The sequence below is a fragment of the Mastomys coucha genome, unplaced genomic scaffold, assembly GCF_008632895.1.
Source record: "Mastomys coucha isolate ucsf_1 unplaced genomic scaffold, UCSF_Mcou_1 pScaffold16, whole genome shotgun sequence".
Lineage (NCBI taxonomy): Eukaryota > Metazoa > Chordata > Mammalia > Rodentia > Muridae > Mastomys > Mastomys coucha.
In genome coordinates this window covers 14,277,577-14,300,655 of record NW_022196898.1, presented here as the reverse complement: position 1 = coordinate 14,300,655, position 23,079 = coordinate 14,277,577, and the positions used below count along the sequence as shown (strand labels likewise).

General features: G+C 37.7%; 1 pseudogene; it reads left to right on the top strand.

The window, feature by feature from the left end:
• Positions 1 to 10,379: 10,379 nt before the first annotated feature.
• LOC116094043 overlaps positions 10,380 to 23,079 on the top strand; it is a 24,728-nt pseudogene continuing 12,028 nt past the window's right edge.

Here is a 23,079-nt window from a genome sequence, read left to right as displayed (position 1 = left end):
TGTACATTCAGTAATGAATAAGAAAGGAATTTGACAGATTAACTTTTATATCAAGATCCTAAGATTCTTCCAGATTGACATATTACCAATAAAAACATTTTAATTTATGTATATGTGGAGTGTGTATACAAGTGAGTGCAGGTGTCCAGAAGACCAAAGACATTGAGTCCACATAAAGATGGAGCTGCAGGTTATTATGAGCTATACAAATGTGAGTTGAGAATCAAACTTGGGTTCTCTGCAACAACAGTACACACTTTAAACCACCAAGCCACATTTATAGCCTCTAAACTAAAAGTTTTTATATTGATCCTAAATTTTAGCAGTTCAGACTCTTTAAGCTATGACACTTGTATCAGGAATTCTCTTTCAGGCTACCATATTCACCTTGGAGATTCCTCATGTACAAACATGTCATTTTTCTCTGTAGCTACTCCCTTACTCCACCTACATATCATCATTTGATGTTACATCCATCATTTGAAATTACTACCTAATAACACAGATATATTCTGAGAAATGCATTCTTAGGTGAGTCTGTAATGTTCAAACATCACATAATCTGCTTGCACAAATTATATCAGGTAAACTCCATGTTTATTTGCTGATGCCTTGGCAAGACCATTGCTATATCATCAGGAAGTGAAGAGTGGTAGAGCAGTGTCTGATAGGCAGATAACATTAAGGAAGAAATGAGTCAAGACTATTTACAATATTTTAATGTCCTGCTTAGGATTTGTCTCCCACTGTAACATAATCTAACCAAACTGGTTCAGTCATTTGTTACAAGCCAAATCAATTACCCAGGCCTAAAATAAGTGAGAACTATTTCTCAGGAAGCCATGCATGTGTATTTTTGGACAATTGATCTGTGTGTGCACAGACTAGCACCTACAGCTTCCACCTTGCACATGCTAATTAATACCCTGAGATTGATCACTAAATGACACTTCTTACAAGACTAGATTCTCCCAACCCATGCTGTAGCTAGTAATCATGACACCCCCAGGTTGCATAGGTCTTGGTGCAGGACTCCACCTGACTACAGCTTCATTGTATATACATATGTCTGTGTGTCTGTCTTTTCTTCCTTCTGTCACCAACACCAGCCAGTGTTTGAGGATTCAAGTCATGAAGGACAACACACACCAGCCACTCTTTTCATATACAAATCCCAACTGAACAACTATGTTACTAATAGTTAATCAACAGAGGAACCACAAAATTTCTCCTGATTATATAAGTATAGTAGAAAATTTGCCATCATACATAAAGGACATGTTGAGGTAGTCAGTTACTTAACTGTGTGTGTGTGTGTGTGTGTGTGTGTGTGTGTGTGTGTGTGTGTGTGTAGTGGAGAGAGAGAAAGAGAGAGAGAGAAAGAAAAGAGAGAGAGATTTTTTTCAAAATTCCTCCTTTATTTTAAAAAATGTTCTCCCAAAATTTCAAACATTTTTTTATTTGAAGGTATCTTCCCTATATTCATTAAATGTACACTGGGAAAACAGAGGACCAAGCAATGTGAACTCAAGAGACAATGACCATGAATAGGCCTGCTGAGTCTCCAGCACCAAATACTGGAAAGTCTAGTTAAATCATTAAATTTCTTCTCACAAACAGAATAATCACAGATTAAGTACTTCAAATCTTCTCTACTGATGTTATAGTACTACAAAGAAGATTATCAACATCTAGGAAAGTAGTTTTATGTATATAAAAGCAAGCATATTCCAATCTTCTCCACATTTATTATTTAAACTGAAAAGTTCTTGAAGGGATAAAGAAATGGTGCATCTGTTAGACATCAGCTTGTTTCATGATGATCTTTCTCACATACAGTTTAAATGAGTTGAAACAGTGAAGAAAATAATAATGGAGTACTAACTTTATTCCTGTGCCAAAACTCTCCCACACTGGATTTCTTTCCAAAGAGGAGCATTTGGTTGAAAGGTAGTCATGCCATAACATTGATTCATTCAACACACCCGTTGATAGAACATAAACATGATTTTTTTCTTTTTTTCTTTCTTACACTCCATATTTTATTTCCCACCATGATCCACCCCCCAACTCTTCCAAATCCCATACCTCCTCCCAACTCCCATGTCTCCACATGGATGTCCCCACCTCCCACCCCACCTCTAAATTCCTTGGAGCCTCCAGTCTCTTGAGGGTTAGGTGCATCATCTCAGAATGAACACAGACCCAGCGCTCCTCTACTGTGTGTTGACTTTAAAGTATAGGAATAGCTTTTTAGGTGAATGAAGCTGTGCTCTTCAACATAAATTCAATATGGACACATTGAACAGCCACAGAACTGGAGCCTGCAAAGCTGAAGCAATGGAGGAGGTATGGGAATGGCATATGAGCTTTCTGGAATCAGGAATATTATTAAATGCTTTGGCAATGGACAAAACACAGCTGGAACACAGACTAGACACCTGTTTCTCCTACATTGTGCTCTGAACAGCAAATATACGCAACTCCAAAAGGCAAATTAAATGAGAAGGAATTACCAAAAGGCCCACCCTGACATTAGAAATTCCTTCTGAGCCTTGGGTTCATATCAGCCAACAATTTCTGGTTTGTTTTCCCCTGTAATGAAGATTAGGAATGACATTACTAGATCCAACGATCAATTCATATACTTAAAATCATAGGTGAACACTGATGTTTAACTCCAAACAAATTTTTGTGTGTGGTATTGGGACATACTACCTATCATTCTTTTTAAATTCATGCTATTCAACAGAACATTTGATCACATATCAGTAATTTTATTTATTTATTTAATTTTTCTGTTGAAAGAAATGTACAACCTTTATTTGCATAGAATTCTATCTGAACAAATAAGATTTTTTTATTAGATTTTCTTTTTTTTTCTTTTTTTTTAAATTTTAGATATTTTCTTTATTTACATGCGAATTTCTCCATTCCCAATTTCCCCTCCAAAAAACAAAAAAAAAAACAAACAAAAACAAACCCCTGTTGCCTCCCCCCTCCCCATGCCTGCCACCCCGCCCTCTCCCACTTTCTGGCCCTGGCATTCCCCTACACTGGGGCACAGAACCTTCACAGGGCCGAGGTCCTCTAGATTGTCTTAAACCACCTAGAGATCACTTCCATACATACATTTTAAGGAAAGATCCGCCACCTTCCTTACACCACTCAGAAGGCAGAAGTAGGAGAATCTCTATGAGTTTGATATACCAAATGAGTTCCAGGAGAGTCAGCGCATGCACTGAGACCTGTCTTTAAATGAAAGAAAAAGGGTGGGGGGGCATAGCTCATGGCCAGCCTGAGTCTCAGAGTGAGTTCAAGGACAACCAGGGATATGCAGTGAAAGGAACTCAGACTAGAAAGACTGCATGAAACCAACCAGACAAACAAACGAAAAACGAAAAGCAAAAGTAAGAAAAGAGTTTGATCAGCAGTCATTTCCTTGAGACATTTATAATTATCCTCTACTTTAGAATTTCCAGGTTAGTTCAGCCCTATATTCACATTTTAGTTAGTTTGCCAATCATCACTGCCTTACTGTTTACCACTATAAAAAAGCTTTCTGTTTATTTTCTATCTACTTCCTCTGGTATGGGTCTGAAAACTATAAGTGTAACTTGGCTCCACTGAGTTAAGGCCAAAGTGCTAGCTGAACTGTTTCCTAGAAGCTAGAGGACTCACTTCTTAGGCTTAACTTAGTGGCTGGAGTGACCACCCCAACCCAGTCCTGCTCGTTTAGGTTATCCCCTGTGAAGCAGCCCTCTCTGCTACTCTTTATAAAGACACCTGTGAAGTTACCACTGCATCCTCCAAAATGATCAAGGCACTGCTTCCCTAGTGTCTTCCATCCCCACTGGCTCCTATAATTTAAGTGTCTCATTGTCCACATACTACTTGTACCCTAAGGGAAGGGATTTCATGGAAACATCCCACTTAGGACTGAGTGTTCCAAAGTCTCTCACTTTCCACACATTTTCCAGTTGTAAGTCACTGTCTGACTTCCCATGAAATGTCAGGAGGAAGGTGCTCTGAGTCAGACATTGATCTATGGGCACAGCAGAGTCTCATTAAAAATCATTTTACACATACATTCCTTTAGCAGAATGGTTGATCGTCCCCTATCTACTCTCAAGTTCTAGACCTCCAAGGCAGTTTCAGGCATTGGTTCCATCTAATGGAATAGACCCTAAATACCACCATAGAGTGCTTGGTTACAATGAAAATGTTTGGGACTCTGTTGCACTAGAATATTACACAGACAGTTCACCAATGTAGACAGAAGTGTTTGTAACTGAATTGGTGTTTACCCCTTTCCGTAGCTTAGTATGCAGAACACATTCTAGTACTAGTAGGGGTAAATACTGTACTTAGGTACCAGCTTGACTTTTAGTACCCAATGAGTTATGCATCAGCTGTCTGATTTCCAGCCTTGATGGTGTACTGAATTTCCAGGAAAAGTATAACTTAGGTATTGGCATTTGAAACAAAGAAACACAAATGGGGTATGAGAGGAAGCTGAGGGTGACTGCAGGAAGGAGAAAAGCTAGATCCACAGCAAGATTAGCCAGAGGCTCCATTCAGTCCACCATACCTTGTTGTCATGTGCTAGTTTGGTTTGTTATTGTAGTAGTAAACACTATGAAAAAGGGCAAATGAAAGAAAAGGGTTTATTTGGCTTACATGTTATAGGTTTTCATTGAGATAAGCCAATGAAACAATAAAAATATACAGAATAAAACAGAGACCGTGGGGAATTCCCCTCACTGGCTTGCTCTCTGTGAATTTGTCAGCTGCCTGCCTTATTCATCCCACACTTACTTGTATAAGGCTGGCATCTTCTATGGTGGGCTGGGCTCTCCTATATTAATTAACCATCAAGATATGGAGGCAGTTTATTGATTGTAATTCCCTCTTCCTAGGTGCCAATAGTTTGGGTCAAGTTAGCAGAAATTATCCAGGATACACCCTGTCTATGATGGCTATTGTTCTTTTACTGTAAGTATTCCTAATTATGAAGCTCCTCCCTTGATTTTAAAAGGAAGAGTCTCTTTCCCTGTAAGGCCTCATGATATCTCAAGCATGACATTCTCCCTGTTTACTGTTCGTTTTCCTACAGGAGTGATTTGGCTCCCAAAGATACAAGACTCTCTGCCCTAAGGAAGTACAACGAAAAAGGGTAAATTCATGTTACCTATAATTCCAAACAAACCAAATGCATACCCTCTTTTCTAGCATTGTCAACACAGACACACAGTCATTTTCTACTGCCAAATAAAATATAAACCTGCTTCCAATCAGAAGTCTCATGGGGCAAAGAAAACTCTGAAAGAATATTGTTGTACACAACATGGAGTGACATAGAGCAGCAGATAACCTGACCTCAACATCTTCCTTAATAAAAAGAGCACCCAGGAAACATGAAACTAAGTGCACTGTTGATTTCCCTACTGATCCAGAGAGTTCTTCATAGGAAACAAGGTGATGATTACTGTGTCCATGCATATAATGTCATGGCATAAGAATTATCTGTTATTCAATCATTAACTAAGATTCAAACTAGTCGAAAACCTCAAAAATTATGCTGAGAAATATAATGGGAATGGAATGTCTCCTAAGCTGTGGCTGGCCAAAGGCTGTGATCCACTATGAGTTACCATGATAGATATGATACTACGGCCTCTCAGAATACCCTACACCAGATATAGGATTGGTAAAGATATTTTCCCAATCTGTTGGTTACCATTTTGTCCTGTTTACAGGGTCCATTGCCTTACAGAAGCTTTGTAATTTTATGAGGTCCCATTTGTCAATTCTGGATCTTAAAGCATAAGTTATTGGTATTCTGTTCAGGAAATTTTCCCCTGTGCCCATGTGCTCGAAGCTTTTCCCCACTTTCACTTCTTTTAGATTCAGTGTATCTGATTTTATGTGGAGGTCTTTGATCCACTTGGACTTGAGCTTTGTACAAGGAGATAAGAATGGGTCGATTTGCATTCTTCTACATGCTAGCCACCACTTGAGCCAGCACCATTTGTTGAAAATGCTGTCTTTTTTCCACTGAATGGTGTTAGTTCCTTTGTAAAAGATCAAGTGACCATATGTGTGTGGGTTCATTTCTGGGTCTTCAATTCTATTCCATTGATCCACCTGCCTGTCACTGTACCAATACCATGCAGTTTTTATCACAATTGCTCTGTAGCTTAAGGTCAGGGATGGTGATTCTTTTATTGTTGAGAACAGTTTTCTCTATCCTAGGTTTTTTGTTATTCCAGATGAATTTCCAAATGGCTCTTTCCAAATCTGTGAAGAATTGAGTTGGAATTTTGATGGGGATTGCATTGAATCTGTAGATTGCTTTTAGCAAGATGGCCATTTTTACTATATTAATCCTGCCAATCTATGAGCATGGGAGATCTTTCCATCTTCTGGGATGTTCTTCAGTTTCCTTCTTCAGAGACTTGAAATTCTTGTCATACAGATTTTTTACTTGCTTAGTTAGACACACACCAAGGTATTTTATTTTATTTGTGACTACTGTTGAAGGGTGTTATTTTCCTAAGTTCTTTCTCAGCCTATTTATCTTTTGTGTAGAGGAAAGTCACTGATTTGCTTGACTTAATTTTATAATGCAGCTACTTTGCTAAAGTTGTTTATCAAGTTTAGGAGTTCTCAGGTGAAATTTTTGGGCTCACTTAAGTATACTATCATATCATCAGCAAAAAATGATAATTTGAGTTCTTTCTTTCCAATTTGTATCCCTTTGATCTCCTTTTGTTGCTTAATTGCTCTGGCTAGGACTTCAAGTACAATATTGAATAGGTAGGGAGAGAGTGGGCAGTCTAGAGCTCCTAGAGACTAAACCACCAACCAAAGAATACACATGGTGGGACTCATGACTCCAGCTGCATATGTGGCAGAGGACGGCCTAGTTGGTCATCAATGGAAGGAGAGGCCCTTGGTTCTGTGAAAGTTCTATGCCCCAGTGTAGGGGAATGCCAGGGCCAGGAACCGGGAGAGGGTGGGGTGGTGAGCAGAAGAGGGGAGCGGGAACAGGGTTTGGGTTTTTTTGTGTTTTGTTTGTTTGTTTGTTTGTTTGTTTGGAGGGGAAACCAGGAAAGAAGATATCATTTGAAATGTAAATAAAGAAAATATCTAATTAAAAAAAGATTAAAAAAAAATACCCTGAACCATTTATCAGCAGTACAGATGGGTCATGCAGTTTCCCTAAATTGAAACACACTTTGAATATTCTTTATTTGCGCTGAGGAGAGTATGGTGGGCTCAGGTATTCTCCTTGGTTACTGGCAAAAACAAGTCTGGACAGAATCTCTCCCAATTATTAGAAGACAGACTGATTATTGCAGTGCTCTTAGAGATCTGCAAGGATAAAACACAGCAATGGACAGTGGAGGATCATACAGTCACATCTCAGACCCAGGAGGCTATGAGTGTTAACATGCAATTATACTCATGGTTACTTATCAACCTCCATATGGCATCATTTGCCTGTGTCAGGGATTCTTAAACCTAAATTCAAAATTCTTTGAGAGAAACAATCTCACCTTGATGGGCAACAAAACAAGTTTCCTACTGCTTAACTCTGGCAGCATTCATTTTGGTATGGAATTGAGCTTGACTCTGGAAGATATGCACCTACAGCCACAGAATTTATGGCACTCAAAGTAAAAAATAGCGAGTGCTAGGATCATAAGAGAAGCAGAGAGAGCCAACTAGTGAAGAGACTAGAGCTAGAATCTAAGCTCTCTGACTTTACTCATGTCCTTTCTTGTTATGGGCCTAAAAGAGGACATGGGCTTTTGTGCCCCTATCCTAGTTTGCATTTGCCATGGGAGTGCATGTCTGCTCATTTAGGAAAGGTAAACCAAAACAGTCACCTGAGGTGGTGTGCTTGGGAATGAGGCACTGAGCTCCCAGAGATGTGAATTTCACAAGACCTCTCCCAGTGAGAGTACAGAGGAGGCCTTTTGTCACCTTTTCTTGACCTTTGTTAACTTCTGTGGCATTTACAGGATGAAATCACTGTTCCCCTGAAAGAAATAGACCAGTATTCTGAAGAGTCCCAAACTGAATACCAAATGCTGCTACAGAAATCAGAAGCCTCCTCAACCTGAATCTAATTCATTATGCAAGAAAGATTAAGTCATGAGGATGCCATTATAAAGTACTTATTAAAAATAACAATATAACTTAAAATAATATGCCTTAAGAATTCTATGGTCTCTAGAACACCATTTCCTGTGAGGATTAGGACAAGTCACTGTGGGTGATAAATATAATTTGCCAAGAGGTAGGTATCCTTGGCAACCAAATAGTAATTATCTCAAAACAGCTGCCCTCTGGGAAGAAAGGGAGGCCAAGCATCATTCTGAAGCATTCTGGAAAGGTTCTGGACTGAGTCCAGAGGCTCAGGGTGGATTCTCATGTTATTGGTACTGAGGAGTGGTCCCTAACCAGTGAGACATTTTATTAGATGAAGCCAAACCCTGAAAAGCATCTTGGGAAAGAGTCCAGAGAATTAGGCTATTCACGAAGACTGGTCAGCAATACCTTGAAAATATCAGGGGTATTATATGAGACCCACACACTTTGGAAATTGAGGACTCTGTAGACTCATGGCACACTGATAGAACTTGGTGAAGGCAGGAGTGTCACTGCAGGGTCACTTACGACTGTTGATCCAGCTGTGGGGAAATGAACACAGACTCCTAGTTCACCAGTAAGTTAGAAATAAAATCCTTTCTTTGGGAAACTCTGGAGTCGGTGTGAGATGAAGTATGCTTAACAACAACTAAGAAACTTTTCAATGAGGATCAGGTAGAGGTACTCATTATACTTCATAGTACAGTGTAGCCAGGGTAACTGATGATTCTAACGATGTGTGAAAAACAAATGTGTGTTAGGGTTACAGTAAGAAGAGTATTTGTGAAGAGTTGTTTTTAAAATGAGAAGAGATTTCTTTCACTAGTATATTTTTATTCATTATAGAAATAGAAGCCAAATTCCCATATGAAAAATGAGAAATATGAAAAAGATAAAACATACACAAAATATAGCTGTCTAGGGCATTATGTAAGCATTGATTGTAACTGGAAGTGAATTTCAAAACACAACGATGACTGGCTGTAAAGCTACAAGAAAGAGGACAGCCCTCACTCTCCTCTTTTGACTTCTTGCTTACAATGTCTAATTTTTGCCTTTTAAAGATACTAGAGAGGTGAACAAGTAGAAAATATAGGTAAATTTTAGAAATTAGGAATGTAATTTTAAGTGTTGCTTTGTTGCCTTTTTTTTACTTGAACTGTTTTGGGGTTTGCTGGGGGATTAGTGAATATACACAGGAATATGATCTACAGGACCCTTGTAGCCCAGCATAAGGCTGTATTATAGCTGATTATGAGTTTACTTTCAGTTTATTATTAATTTTAATATTATAAGTAAAACATACACCAAGGATTTTTTAAAATGTTTTTATTCATTCACTTTACATCCTAACATCATGTCCAGCTTCTCCTCCCAGTGCCCCCTCACACTGATCTTCTCCCCATTCCCTGCTCCCTATTTAGAGAAGAAAGTGAAGAACCCCTGGGGTCATCTCCTTAACAGGTCCCTTCCAGTCCCTTTGCCCAAACCCATTCCCATAACCACACATCAAGTCACAGCAGGGTTAGGCATATCCTTTCCCACTGAAGCCAGACAAGGTAGCTTAGTTAAGGAAACAGGGTGCAGAGGCAGATAACAGATTCAGGGTCAGCCATCACATCAGATGTTGGTAGATCCACTTAAAGACCAAGCTGCACTGCTGCTGCATATGTGCAGGCAACCTATGTCCAGGTAATGTTCTTTCTTTGGTTGGTGGTTTAGTCTCTGGGAGCCCCCCCACTACGGCCCATAAATATTCCACAAGACTCCCTAAGCTCCATATGATACAGTGCTTTTACTTTATTATAAATTTCAACATTATAAGTAAAACTTCTACATCAAGGTCTCTATTTTTTTTTTAAGATTTCTACTGGTTCGTTAAAACGTTGTTGGGAGAAAAACCATGTGACCAAATTTTCCACACTTCTTCTATGATCCAAGAACTTCTACTGAATTCTATTCTGACAACATTCTATGAACTTTATCTAAGAGTGGGAGGGGGAATGTTTGAAAATGAGCAGAGAGGAAGAGATTGTTCAGTTCCTACTCCAGATCCATAAATTGCAACTGATTGTGACATCTGTGTCTACAACATGAAATTATTTAGTCAGGAACAGCAAGCAGGTTAGGCATATACACACCTCAGCACTCCATCAAGGTGCTTCCTTAAAACCTGTGTCACTTCAACACTTTATTACCTTCAAGCTCACCACATGAAAATGGCTAGCAGAAAGAAGTACTTGATTCTGGGATTAACTGTATTTTTATGTGTTGAATTATGTGCTCAATATGAAGACCAGAATGTGACATTCAGGTTGCTGCACAAATTTAATTTGACTGGATATGTAGAAGCTGAAAACCATTCTGTTGTTATTGGAGGGCTATTTCCTGTTCACTATAGGACCATCCCAACAAGTGACTCCAATGAGGAAACAGAGTCACCCATGTGTGAGGGGTAAGACATTGTTGAATCTTTTTTTTTTTTTTTAACATTAATTTGGGTAGCTAGAAATTTGACTGGATAGCTTGGAGCCTAGGTTTCAGTTCAAGTTCTCACACAGGCACTATCTTCCTTTATCTCAGTTTATAGGAAAATGGTTTTCTGTGGAAGATTCTCAGAAAGTTGCTCCTCAGAGGACTTTATGCATCAGAAGCAGAAGCATATAAAAGCTTGTTAGGCATACAGAACCAGGGGTTGCATTCCACATCTGCAGAAAAGAGTCTACACATTCTGAAGACCTCTGGTAGTGTGTGTGAACACTGAGGTTTGAGAAGCACAGGTGCTGCACAGTGTGCTGCAGCTTCACTGTTAATTGTTCAAGTTCAAGTGTGCAGTCAAGTGGGAACTCTGCTTTGTGTCTGAGGAAATGTTCATGATAGGATTGTGACTTGCAGGAAAACTTCTATCCCTGCTGCTGTCTCCTTCAAGATATTATATCAAAACTGGAATTCTCAGGTCTCAAATGTAGCAATTATTGTCAGAGAATGAAAATCAGGATAGGACTAATGTCTGTCAATATATATATATTGACACACATTCAAACGCACACAGGTTAGACATAAAAATAATGTGCAGAAATTAAAATAAAACAAAAACAATAACTTCCAACTCCATTGCCATCACAGAACTGCATTTTTATTTTTTATATCCATTTTTAAGTCTTTTGAAAATAAACATAGGATTGTCAATAGTATGAGGGTAGCAGAGGGACTAATTATTTTGGACATTTTGCCTTATACAACAGAATTTTCCATGATGCTGTGTGGTCATAGTTATTTTGTCAATTTCTTACATCATTATATCTATATCAATCACAACTCCTTTCTTTTAATAATAATCCAAGTTATTATTGGAAGGAGAAATCTTCAGTATGGTTGCTGACAAAGTGAGATTTGTGATGAGTTTCTAATTAATAATTTCTTAATCTCTCTAAAAAGATTTCCACTTTTATAGTGAAGGAAAGAGGAAGTGAGCGATGCCTGTGATATCACAGCAGCAGATCATCATTTGGTCAGAGCTGTCACCTCTCTATTATAATGCCCCACACTAAATTTCAATGATTTAACTTACTTGACTTAGGCTCCAGTTTTTACTGGAATATTCAAAGTTTATTCTCAACAAAAGGTCAGATGGGAAATGCAATAATACCTTTTTATTGGTGTTGTTTTTGGTTTTGGTTTACAGAAATAAGTCTTATCATTAACTCTAGGGTGTCAGTAAATTACTGTGTAGACTAGGCAATCCTGGAAATAGTAAAATTTCTCCTCATTCTGCCCTATATTGTGATTACAAGTATGTACATCATATCATAAGTTTTCAAATATTTCAGTATAAATTCTTTGCCTATTACAAATAATTTTGTGGATCTAGAGAGATTGATCAGTAGTTAAGACCACTGGTTGTTCTTCCAGAGGACAGTGGGTCAATTCCCAGTACCCACATGGCAGCTCAAAACTGTCTGTAACATCCTTATACAGACATACAGGAAGGCAAAACACTAATGCACATAAAATACATCAATGATAAAAAACAATTCATTTTGTATGTCCAATGATATAAATGTATGTCCAATGATATAAATGAGAAATAAAAATATCCTCTGGAAAAACTAATTTCATCACTATGGTTTTTTTCGGGATCTGCTTAATATTTATAATTGTGATTTGAGTGGATACTCTTTAGTATTATACTTTTTAATATATTTTCATTAAAATTAGTTCTATATAATTCATTTTCACCGTTAACATTCCACTTTCCCCTTATTTGCACTCTGTTCCAATGTTCACCAAGTAGTTTACACTTTCTTCATGAAAGACAAATACTCCTAGAGTGAAAACCCCATACAAGAGTCATTCTCTGTAGTATTCAGAAGCTAGGATGGATCTAATCTAATGTTAAGTTCATTGTGTGATCACTTACTTAACAGTAACTGCTTCATGAATTCAAAATGAGGCTTGGAGAAATTTTATTTGGAAACCAACAACTTTTTCAAAATACTTATTTCAGATAACTATGGGCTAAGTTCAAAACATGAGGAAGATTTATATTATTCTGAAAATATTACAATGAAATGATACAAAGAAGAGAGCATTTTATGTCTTGCTTTGGTTAAGGCACACACAAGTTAAATTTATAACATGTTTGAAGAAAAATGATAAATAGTATGTAATAGTACTGTGGGAATCGTAATAGAAACCAATAGAAACATTACTTCAAAATGTTTTCCTTGTTAATCTTTAAGGGAGCTCCTTTCTGTGCAGTTTTCATCATAAGAGGCCTACTGCCCATTTCAATTCCTGTTCTATTCACACCCTATCATCTCACTATTCAATGATTTTTAAAAATAAAAAATACTCCCACACAGCTGAGAAGCCACAACTAGACTCTGAAAATTATTTCAGATTTTCCAATATTGTAAATAACCCAGTTTGGAGCAGATAGATTTTTTTCCTTTACAAAGAACTAATTCATTCTTCGACTAATTTAAAGGTATAGTTACAAGCTCAAAGCAGGTGGATATTTTGTAGATCTTGAAATGAAATCTATCTTAATTTTGTGTGTGTATTATCTATCTATCTATTTACCTATCTATCTATCTATCTATCTATCTATCTATCTATTATCTATCTATCTATCTATCCACCCATCTACCTAACTATCTACCTATTGACCTTACATGTGGATCACCAAGCCTGTTCTTCTCTCAGAATTCCCCTCATAAGGATACTCCTACACTGCTTATCTTTTTCACATCTGAGTATGTGAAGCTCCCCACCACAGGTACTAACCCACCCTGGCACATCAAGTCACTGCAGGACTAGAAACATCTTCTCCCCATGAGGTCAAACAAGGCAGCCCAGTTAATGGTACTGGATCCACAAGAAGGCAACAGAGTCAGTCCCTGGTCCAGGTCTTGGGGGACTGTCAAGAAGTCAAACTGTATGTCTGCTATATTGTGCAGCAGCCCAGGTCCAGACCTTGTATGTACTTTCATTGGTGGTTCAGTCTATAAGACCACCTAACTGTCAAGGTTAGTTAATTGTGATGGTCTTCTTGCTGAATCCATATATCTTCCAGGTTCATCAATCATTCCCCCACCTCTTCTACAAGATTCCAAGTTCCCAGACTAATGGTGGCTGAGGGATTCTACATCTGTTTTGATTTGTCAAGGATTTAATAGACACCGGGTGATGAACATAGTGGAGCATGTGTCCTTAATTACATCTTGGACCGTCTTCTGAGAATATGCCAAGTAGTGGTATAACTGGATCCTCAGGTAAGTACTAAGTACAATTTTTTGAGGAACTGCCAGATTGTTTACCAGAGTGGTTGTACCAGCTTGCAATCCCACCAGAAATGGAGGAATGTTCCTCTTTCTCCACATCCTTGCCAGCATCTGTCACCAGAGTTTTTGATCTTGGCCATTCTGACTTATGGGTAGTGGAATCTCATAGTTATCTTGATTTTCATTTCCCTGAAGACTAAGGATACTGAACATTTCTTTAGGTGCTTCTCAGTCATTCAAGTTTCCTCACTTGAGAATTCTCTGTTTAGCTCTGTTCCCAGTTTTTAATAGGGTTACTTGGTTCTCTGAAGTCTAACTTCTTGGGTTATTTGATTATATTGGATATTACCCTCTATCAGATATAGGATTGGTACGGATCTTTTCCCAATCTGTTGGTTACCATTTTGTCCTGTTGACAGTGTTCTTTGCCTTACAGAAGCTTTGCAACTTTATGAGGTCCAATTTGTGGATTCTTGATGTTAGAGCATAAGCCATTGGTGTTCTGTTCAAGAATTTTTCCCCAGTGCCCATGTGATCGAAGTTCTTCCCCACTTACACTTCTTTTAGATTCAGTGTATCTGGTTTGATGTGGAGGTCCTTGACCCACTTGGACTTGAGCTTTGTACAAGGAAATAAGAATGGATCAATTTTCATTCTTCTACATGTTGACCACCAGTTAAACAATTACCATTTGTTGAAAATGCTGTCTTATTTTTCCACTGGATGGTTTTAGTTCCTTTTTCAAAGATCAAGTGAACATAGGTGTGTGGGTCCATTTCTGGGTCTTCAATTCTATTCCATTGATCTACCTGCCTGTCACTGTACCAATACCATGCAATTTTTACCACAATTTTATTGTACTATAGCATGAGGCCAAGGATGCTGTTTTCTGCAGAAATTCTTTTATTGTTAAAAATAATTTTCACTATCCTGGGTTTGTTGTTATTCCAAATTAAAATGTGAAAATTGTTCTTTCTAACTCTATGAAGAATTGAGTTGGATGGACCACCAAGCAAAGAATACACATGGAGAGACCCATGGCACTGGCCAAATATTTGGCAGAAGATGGACTTGTTGGCCATCAGTGGGAGGAGAGATCCTTGGGCCTGAGATTGTTAATAGCCCCAGTGTAGGGGAATGCCAGGGCAGAATGACACAAGTGGGTGGGGGGTGACTACCCTCATAGAGTCAAGGGGAGGGAGGATGGGACACAGGATTTCTGAAGGGGAGACCTGGAAAAGGAAAATATTTAAAGTGTAAATAAAGAAAATATCCAGCCCAAACCCAAAAAAAAGACAACTGGTATTTTTTTAATTTTGAAATGAAACTGGGCACCTCAGGTCACTGCAAGACTATGTACATCCTCTCACACTGAAGCCAGTAGAAAGAAGGGTCTGTTCACATGTCTTACAGGCTGTCAGAGACCACAGATGCCAGCACAGATTACTATACCCAACAAAACTTTCTATCACAATAGAGACAAATTATACCATGAAAAAAATCAAATTTAAACATTATCTATCTGAAAATTCAGCCCTTAATAAGCACTAGAAAAAAACTATACTTGAATGAAGCAAACTACATCTCAGAAGTAATTTCATACCAGTCAAAGCAAAAGAGGACAAACGCACATGCATTATGTCAACACCAACATCAACATAGCAGGGATTTCCCATCACTGGTCATTAATATCTCTACACACCTTAACAACAAAAATAGATATTACCTCAGAATAAAGGGCTTAAAAAGGTTTTCCAAGCAATCAGAAACAAGAAACAAGCTGGAATAGCCATCTTATCTTACTTTTTAAAGATAATGCAGTAATAATTTAGCATATGTATAATATTAACAATGTGAACCTAGAAATTAAGAAACAAGATGGTAAACAATGTTCTGGTCTAGTCTCTTCTGTTTTCTGCTTTCCTTAATTATATTACCTCCCTACTCTGTCTTTAAATTATTGATCTTTTTTATACTTGAATGTTTTTGTACTTCTAGTATCTTTCTCTACTTGTAGTAACTTCTCACCACCTGTCTGTCTGCTGTGCTATTCCCAGCTTTCTATCAAACTTTAAGCCTTTGTATACCTGTTCTAGTTGAGGATGCATAGACTGAATTTCTTTGTTTATATATCTATTCTTATCCCAGGTTGTTTTCTTTGGTATATATATATATATATATATATATATATATATATATATATATACACACACACACACACACACACACACACACACACACATAAACTTTACTTGACTCTCCTGCTTCCTAACAGAGATAAATACTTTCTGGATAAATAAAAAGAAAGTAGGTTCTCCGTTACTGTATTTATAGTATACAACACCAGGGGAATTCAACAGCTAAATACTAAATGAAAAGCAAATCTAAACCAGAACACAAATTAGATAGACTGGTCTGAAGAGATGGCTCATTTCATAAAGATCTTGCCTTGCAAGAAAGAGGACCTGAGTTAAAGGTCTTAGACCCGCCCAAAATCAGCTTGGTGTGGTAGCAATCTGCTACCACAAGGCTCAGTAAACAGAAACAGGAAGAGCAATATGGATTCCTGGAAGCCTTGTATAACCAAGTCATGATCCGGGATCAATGAGAAACCCTGTCTCTTACAATAAGTTGGAGAGTGACTGGGAAAGACACTTGTTATTGACAGCACTTCTCCATATATAACACAATGTGCATTCACAAAGACAGAGAAGAAAATTCATATTGTTAATAGTAAAAACCTAAATTACTTTTAGGGACTTAAGTTACAGTATTTTTTAAACTAAAGATATCAGATTAAAGAGTACAGCTAGCTACAGAGCATAGCAAGAAAACAGTTACTCACATAATTGCTTTACAGTTCTGCGAAAGTATGATTAGGATTCAGATGAAGAAGAGGACAAGAAGAGGAGGATTTTCTGTGGTTTCATGTAGAATGAAAAAAACAAGATGGTGATGTACTACAGGGGCAGTATGCCCCTTTGTAACAAATGCCAAACAAAAAGTAGGAAGCTGATATTTACGTTTTTACATGAGAACATCAAGAAGACAACTTCAGTTAAAATTTTATCTCAACAATAAGTTGTATTTTATAATTGAAGCATAGAATGAAGAAATTTAAATGCTGACTTTAATAACTTCTGCCACAAGGATTTAACATATTAAAACTATTTTTATTGTTATAATTAATATTCAGAAAGAAAAAGGCCCAGAATTAAAGAATATTTATGTTTATTGGGACATTCAATGAAGTAAGAAAGCCTGTTCTAAGGGATCATTAGGTATGATTGGTTAAGAAAATTGTCAGTAGAAGAACAATTTTGAAGAGAAATAACAAATGATTTCCAAATGTAGTAGCATAAAAGAGATATATATGCAAAAAATACAAACCAGTAACAAAGTCTTAAAACTTTGATACATACAGAAATATGAGGCACCTGTTGTTCTGTCAGCAAATTCTGTAACCACTCACTTCACTGAAGTTTCTTCCCTGAAAAGCTTCCCCTTTCCTAGCCCACTTAATGGCCACTGGCTCACAAATGGTTTACTTTTCCAGGTTTAATTTCAGGGGTTTCCACTGGATGAAAACCATGGTCCACACCATGAAGGAGATTAATGAGGAAGGATATTTTGTCCGATCTCATTTTGGGCTACCAGATATTTGACAATAATTTTTCTACCACTGAAGCAATGCAGTCATCTTTGGTGTTTCTAACAGGGCAGGAAGAGTACATGCCTAAATTTAAAAACAGCACTGGAAAATTTCTATTTGGAATTATTGGAGAAGTAGGATCAACTATGTCAGCTGCTGTCACAAGAATTCTAGAGGCTTATTTAGTACCTCAGGTATATTGGAATAGTGTGCTATGTGCTTAGAAAGAAATGCAAACACTGTTCTAGGAGGGGTAACACACGCCCTTAATTCCAGAACTTGGGAGGTAGAGGCTGGTAAATCTCTATGCACTCAAAGTCAGCCCATTCAACAAAGTGAGTGCCAAGACAGTCAGGGCTATTCCAAAAGGAAATTCTGTCTCAAGAAGACCAGAAAGAAAATAGAGAGAAATACAAAGAACATATAGAAATTATTGCAAATAACTATGGGAGGTCCAGAGATGCTACAGTAGCTACAGAGAGAAAAGAGAATGGTGCTGCTTCTCCCAGTTACTCTGTTCAACCAAGCCCTGGAAATGTGAATCACTGCCTATTTAGAAGCCACTTGAAATTGCTCAACCTACTAGAGCATCATGGTTGCACTGCCTAACATAGTCTAACATAGTCACTGGGTTCAGAGCACTGTGTGGAGCAGGGTAGAGATTGTCCATAAATACTTGGTAGTTGATTGGTGGCTGGAATAAGACACAGGTTTTCCTTTGGGCCTTTGTTGATCCTTGAAAGTCATAAGGAAAATCATCACACTGACATCCTGTAATGAGATTAGGATTTTACATTAGCTAACTTAATAGGTTATTTTAAACCCAGAGAGATTCACATATATAAATACAAGAATAAGTAATTGCAAAGCTTCATTATTAGGAACATAAAATTATAGAATTATTTCAAATCCTGTGTCAATAAAAACTCAGGATATATTGATGTGAATGATGAGCAAGATTATTGGTGATCCTGAAATAATGGGAGTTTTTCTCTTACCTTTCCTTCCTCCATCCTATATTCCCTCCACTTATCCTCACTCCCTTCTTCCTCTTCCTTCCTTCCTTCCTTCATCCCTTCTGGTTTCCTTCCTCACTCCCTCCCTCCCTTCCTTCCTTTCTTTCCTTTTCTTTTATGTTAGTCCAGATAAAATTTAGGGACAGGTCCATTGTAGACAAATGCTGCATTAATTACCCACAATGCCGATTGAATACAGTATTTAATTTAGAGAGTTTGAAATGTGAGTGGGAAGAATAGGAAAAGGAATCACTGTGGAAGAGATTACAAGGAAAGGTGAGTGACTTGTCATATACCTTACGGGTGGGCTTCAGTCAGCTCATCCAATCTGTAGGTGCTATGAGTTCTAATTCATTATTGTTTAGGAAATATAGGAAGTATAGCTAAACAATAATTAGCTATACTTCTTCAAAGGTTCCTTTAGTAAGTCTCAGAGAAAAAGAAAAAAAGTAAAATTTCTGTTTAGCTTGTTGATATTAAGAAACTAAAAAGTATAGGTTATCAAGATATTAATTTTCTTGTGGAAGAAAAAGACTGAAAAGGTAAAAGTAAGAAGGTTTTTATATGATAAATAATTCACTAGACCTCAGAAATCTGATATCACTCCTTTTGAAGAGGTTAATTCCAACAAAAGAGCTTCAATGAATCTTCTGTTTGTATGTTTAGAAAGTAAAATATAAATATTAGAAGGCAGAATAAGAGGATAAAAATAACAGAGAAAAACAGAACACAGGAATAATACAGTATAAACGAAGGAAATAATTGGATCTTGGCAGTTACAGAAAATCACACTGGAAGTGATGCCTTATGAGCATGAGACTGAATTGAAGAGAAGGTAAATATTAGGATAGATGTCAGCAATTACAAGGTATGTTACAGCAAAGATACATGAAGGAGAATCAGGAATATGTGCTCGCCTGATCTCTGTGCTTAGGTCTCCATAAGGGCAAAGACCAAAGGTGGAATACTGAGGAAGTGAAGAAGGCATGCTTTTCATTTATCTGACAATGTACATTAAAAAGAGAGTTTCTGGTAACTTTGTAGGACAAGAGTGTTTATACATCTGATTTGAGTAATCCATGCTTTCATGTCTCTCAAAAAAAGTTTTAGAACCTACATACACAGGAATCCTGACATAAGGAAATGAAAAGACAGGAGAAAGAACAGAACAGAATTAAGAGATCAGAGGTAAGACAAGGAGAGCACACAGGAGACAAAGTTGTACAACTGTGCAGATTGAGACTTGGACTCAGTCCACCATCGCTACATATGAGGCACTAAAACTGATGAAGAGACTGGCTATTATGACTCAGAGGAGTCAACAATGTCCAGGAAGATGGAAGAAAGGACAAGAGACATTCCTGACACTGCTGTGGTCCCATACATGAAAACTAGTGATACTAAGTGTTTTTATCTTAACGGTTGGCAGCTCTGAAATGCTTTTGCTGATGGAGTAGCCAAAGTGTTGTCAGAATTGTCTCCTTTTCCCACACAGTAAGTAGAAGATTGAGTAGAAAGTCATTGTCTACAGAAGGATGTAAGGACAAAGGGGTCCCTGTTCCCCTTCCACTCAAATATTCTAAAGCTGTCATTTTCATTTAATTTTTGGCTCTTGCTATACAGTAACTATAAATATTTTCAATTTTAGGTGGGATATGCTTCCTCCTCCTCATTTCTTAGTGACATTTTTCAATTCTCAAACACTTTTTTGCACAATACCCACAGATAAGTTCCAGACTAAGCCCATTGTAAATTTGATTAGACACTTTGGTTGGGTCTGGGTAGGTGCTATTGCAGCTGATGATGATTATGGAAAATATGGAGTAAAATCATTTAGGGAAAAAACGGAGTGCTCCAACCTCTGTATTGCTTTCTCTGAAACCATTCCCAAAGTCTACTCCAATGAGAAAATGCAAATAGCTGTTGATGCACTAAAGAGTTCCAACGCCAAGGTCATTGTGCTTTATGCAACTGACATTGACCTCAGCCCCTTTGTGCTGGAAGTGATTCATCATAACTTTCATCATAACTGACAGGACATGGATAGCCAGCGAAGCCTGGATTACCTCAGCTCTCATTGCTAAGCCTGAATATTTTCCCTATTTTGGTGGAACTATTGGATTTGCAATACCAAGAAGTGTTATACCAGGACTAAAAGAATTTCTTTCTTTATGATGTACACCCTAGCAAGGATCCAAATGATGTCTTGACCATTGAAATCTGACAAACTGCTTTTAACTGTACCTGGCCCAACAGCAGTGTGCTTTACAATGTGGACCACAGAGTGAATATGACTGGTAAAGAAGACAGATTGTATGACATGTCTGATCAGCTCTGTACTGGAGAGGAGAAGCTGGAAGATCTGAAAAATACCTATCTGGATACATCTCAGCTAAGAATCATGAACAATGTCAAACAAGCTGTATATCTTATGGTTTATGCTATGTATTATTTAAGCAAAGCTGACATAACAGAACAATATAGGGAAAATATAGTATGTCCAACTATACCTGACTTTGAGCCATGAAGGTATGCTATTTGATCCTATAATGTATCATGATGTAAAATCAAGTTTTTACTCCCATCTTCATGCCACTGAAACTGCTGATTTGCTTCCATATGGTTTTATACCATCAAAACTTTTCTGGATGATTTGATCATTTTAAGAATTTGATCATTTCTTACCAATTTAATAGGTTTGTTGTCAATGATAACAAACCTGTCTCAAAAAAATTAATAATACCTTTTAAAAATATACTGTTATTCTTCACATCAATGAAATGTAAATGTGTGTAGGAGAAAAGCATGACGTAGTGCCTCTGGCTTCCTCCTTGGGTCTGTTCCCCATATTCATTATGCAACTTGTAATCTAAGATCACAACTTGGATTCCAAAAACTGAACTACATGTTAGGCAAAGACATTTATGTCCCTCCAGATTAGGATGAGTCCTGAATATTATTTACAATTTTCCTTACACTCCAAGTCTTTTGACTTAACAATTTGTCTTATTTATTTAAATGAAAGAATAGAGAGTGAGGTCTTCATACAATATAGCAAGAGGCACACAAAAGGGTGGATGTCAGAAGATAAAGATTATACCTGGTATTTGCAACATTCACATCTATTGTGCTTGTTCTTCATCATCTGTCAAACGATTCATGTTGGTAAAACATGAGCAGTTTTGCCAAGTCTTATCCATTCAATTCCTGCTTATTTTGCCCATCCCTTCCATTTACAAAAGATGAGGAACTTGTGCATCCCTGCTTTATAGTCTTGCCCAACAGGAGGTCCTCTTAACATCTCTAATGGTTAAATTTTCCCTGCCTGATCATTATCCCTTTACTCTTATATAACAACCTGTCAATTTACCAGAGGCCACATTGGATGGGACCCTTGCATTCCCACTTAACTTTCATTTTCAGGTTGGCCCACACTGCATTCAGGGCTGGCTGTTCTTAGTCACCTAGGTAACACTCTTCATTCTGTGAATCTAAAAAGCTGGTAAATGTATCAATATAGTACTCTTATTTTTAAAGAAACTAAAGCAGTACTCAGTATTTTTTTAATGTTGCAAGATTACCCAACCAATAGACAAGACTAGAAAACCTTTGAAATTCTCTTATTTACTTGAACATTTCTACATTATACTGCCTTTTTATCTTTTCCTTATTTTACTTTTCTTCCTTCTCCTCATTCATCTCCTGATACAAGACTACACTTTACATGTTACTTCAGTCTGTGTGGTTACAGTCATATCCAATATTCAACAGGCATTTCTAAATTCTTGAGAATTATATGATGTTAGACAAATATGTCCTGCCATCCAATTATTTAAAGCAAGTGAAACTTTAGGAAGGCTGATCAAGGCAAGAATCAGACTGTGGAAGTCTTTGACCATTTATTTGCTTGACTGTTGATAAGGAGTAGGGAGAACATTTAATGGACTTAGTATAAGTGTTATATTTTCATGATTTTTGACATATATTTTATGGAAATTGAGAATAGACAGGAAAAGAGTCAGAAGGAAGCAAGAGGCCAGGTGAAACAAAGTAGTAAAAGGTAACTAAAATACTTTCTTAATATATCCAGCTATCGGGGTGAGGCCTGGGCGCGGAGCCCGCGCGGGTGACTGGTACGGATGGTTCCCACCCGCAGTCTCCTCTGCACATTCACGGGTGACCGTGCCCCGGCTGTCGGGATACTTTGCAGAGGGGGAAGAACTTGCGTTCGCCTTCACTAGAAAAGGCCCATGTGCTCTGTAACAGAGCCAGACTGGTTTCCTATCTCCCAGGATTTTGTTCTTTAGTGAAAAGAGTTATCAATCCCAGAGCCTTTTCAACTGCGGGATCTTCAGGTTCTGATGAGTCTCATGTGGCCACTGCACCTCCAGATATATGTTCTCGAACAGTATGGCCTGATGAAACTATGGGACCTTTTGGACCTCAGGACCAGAGATTCCAGCTT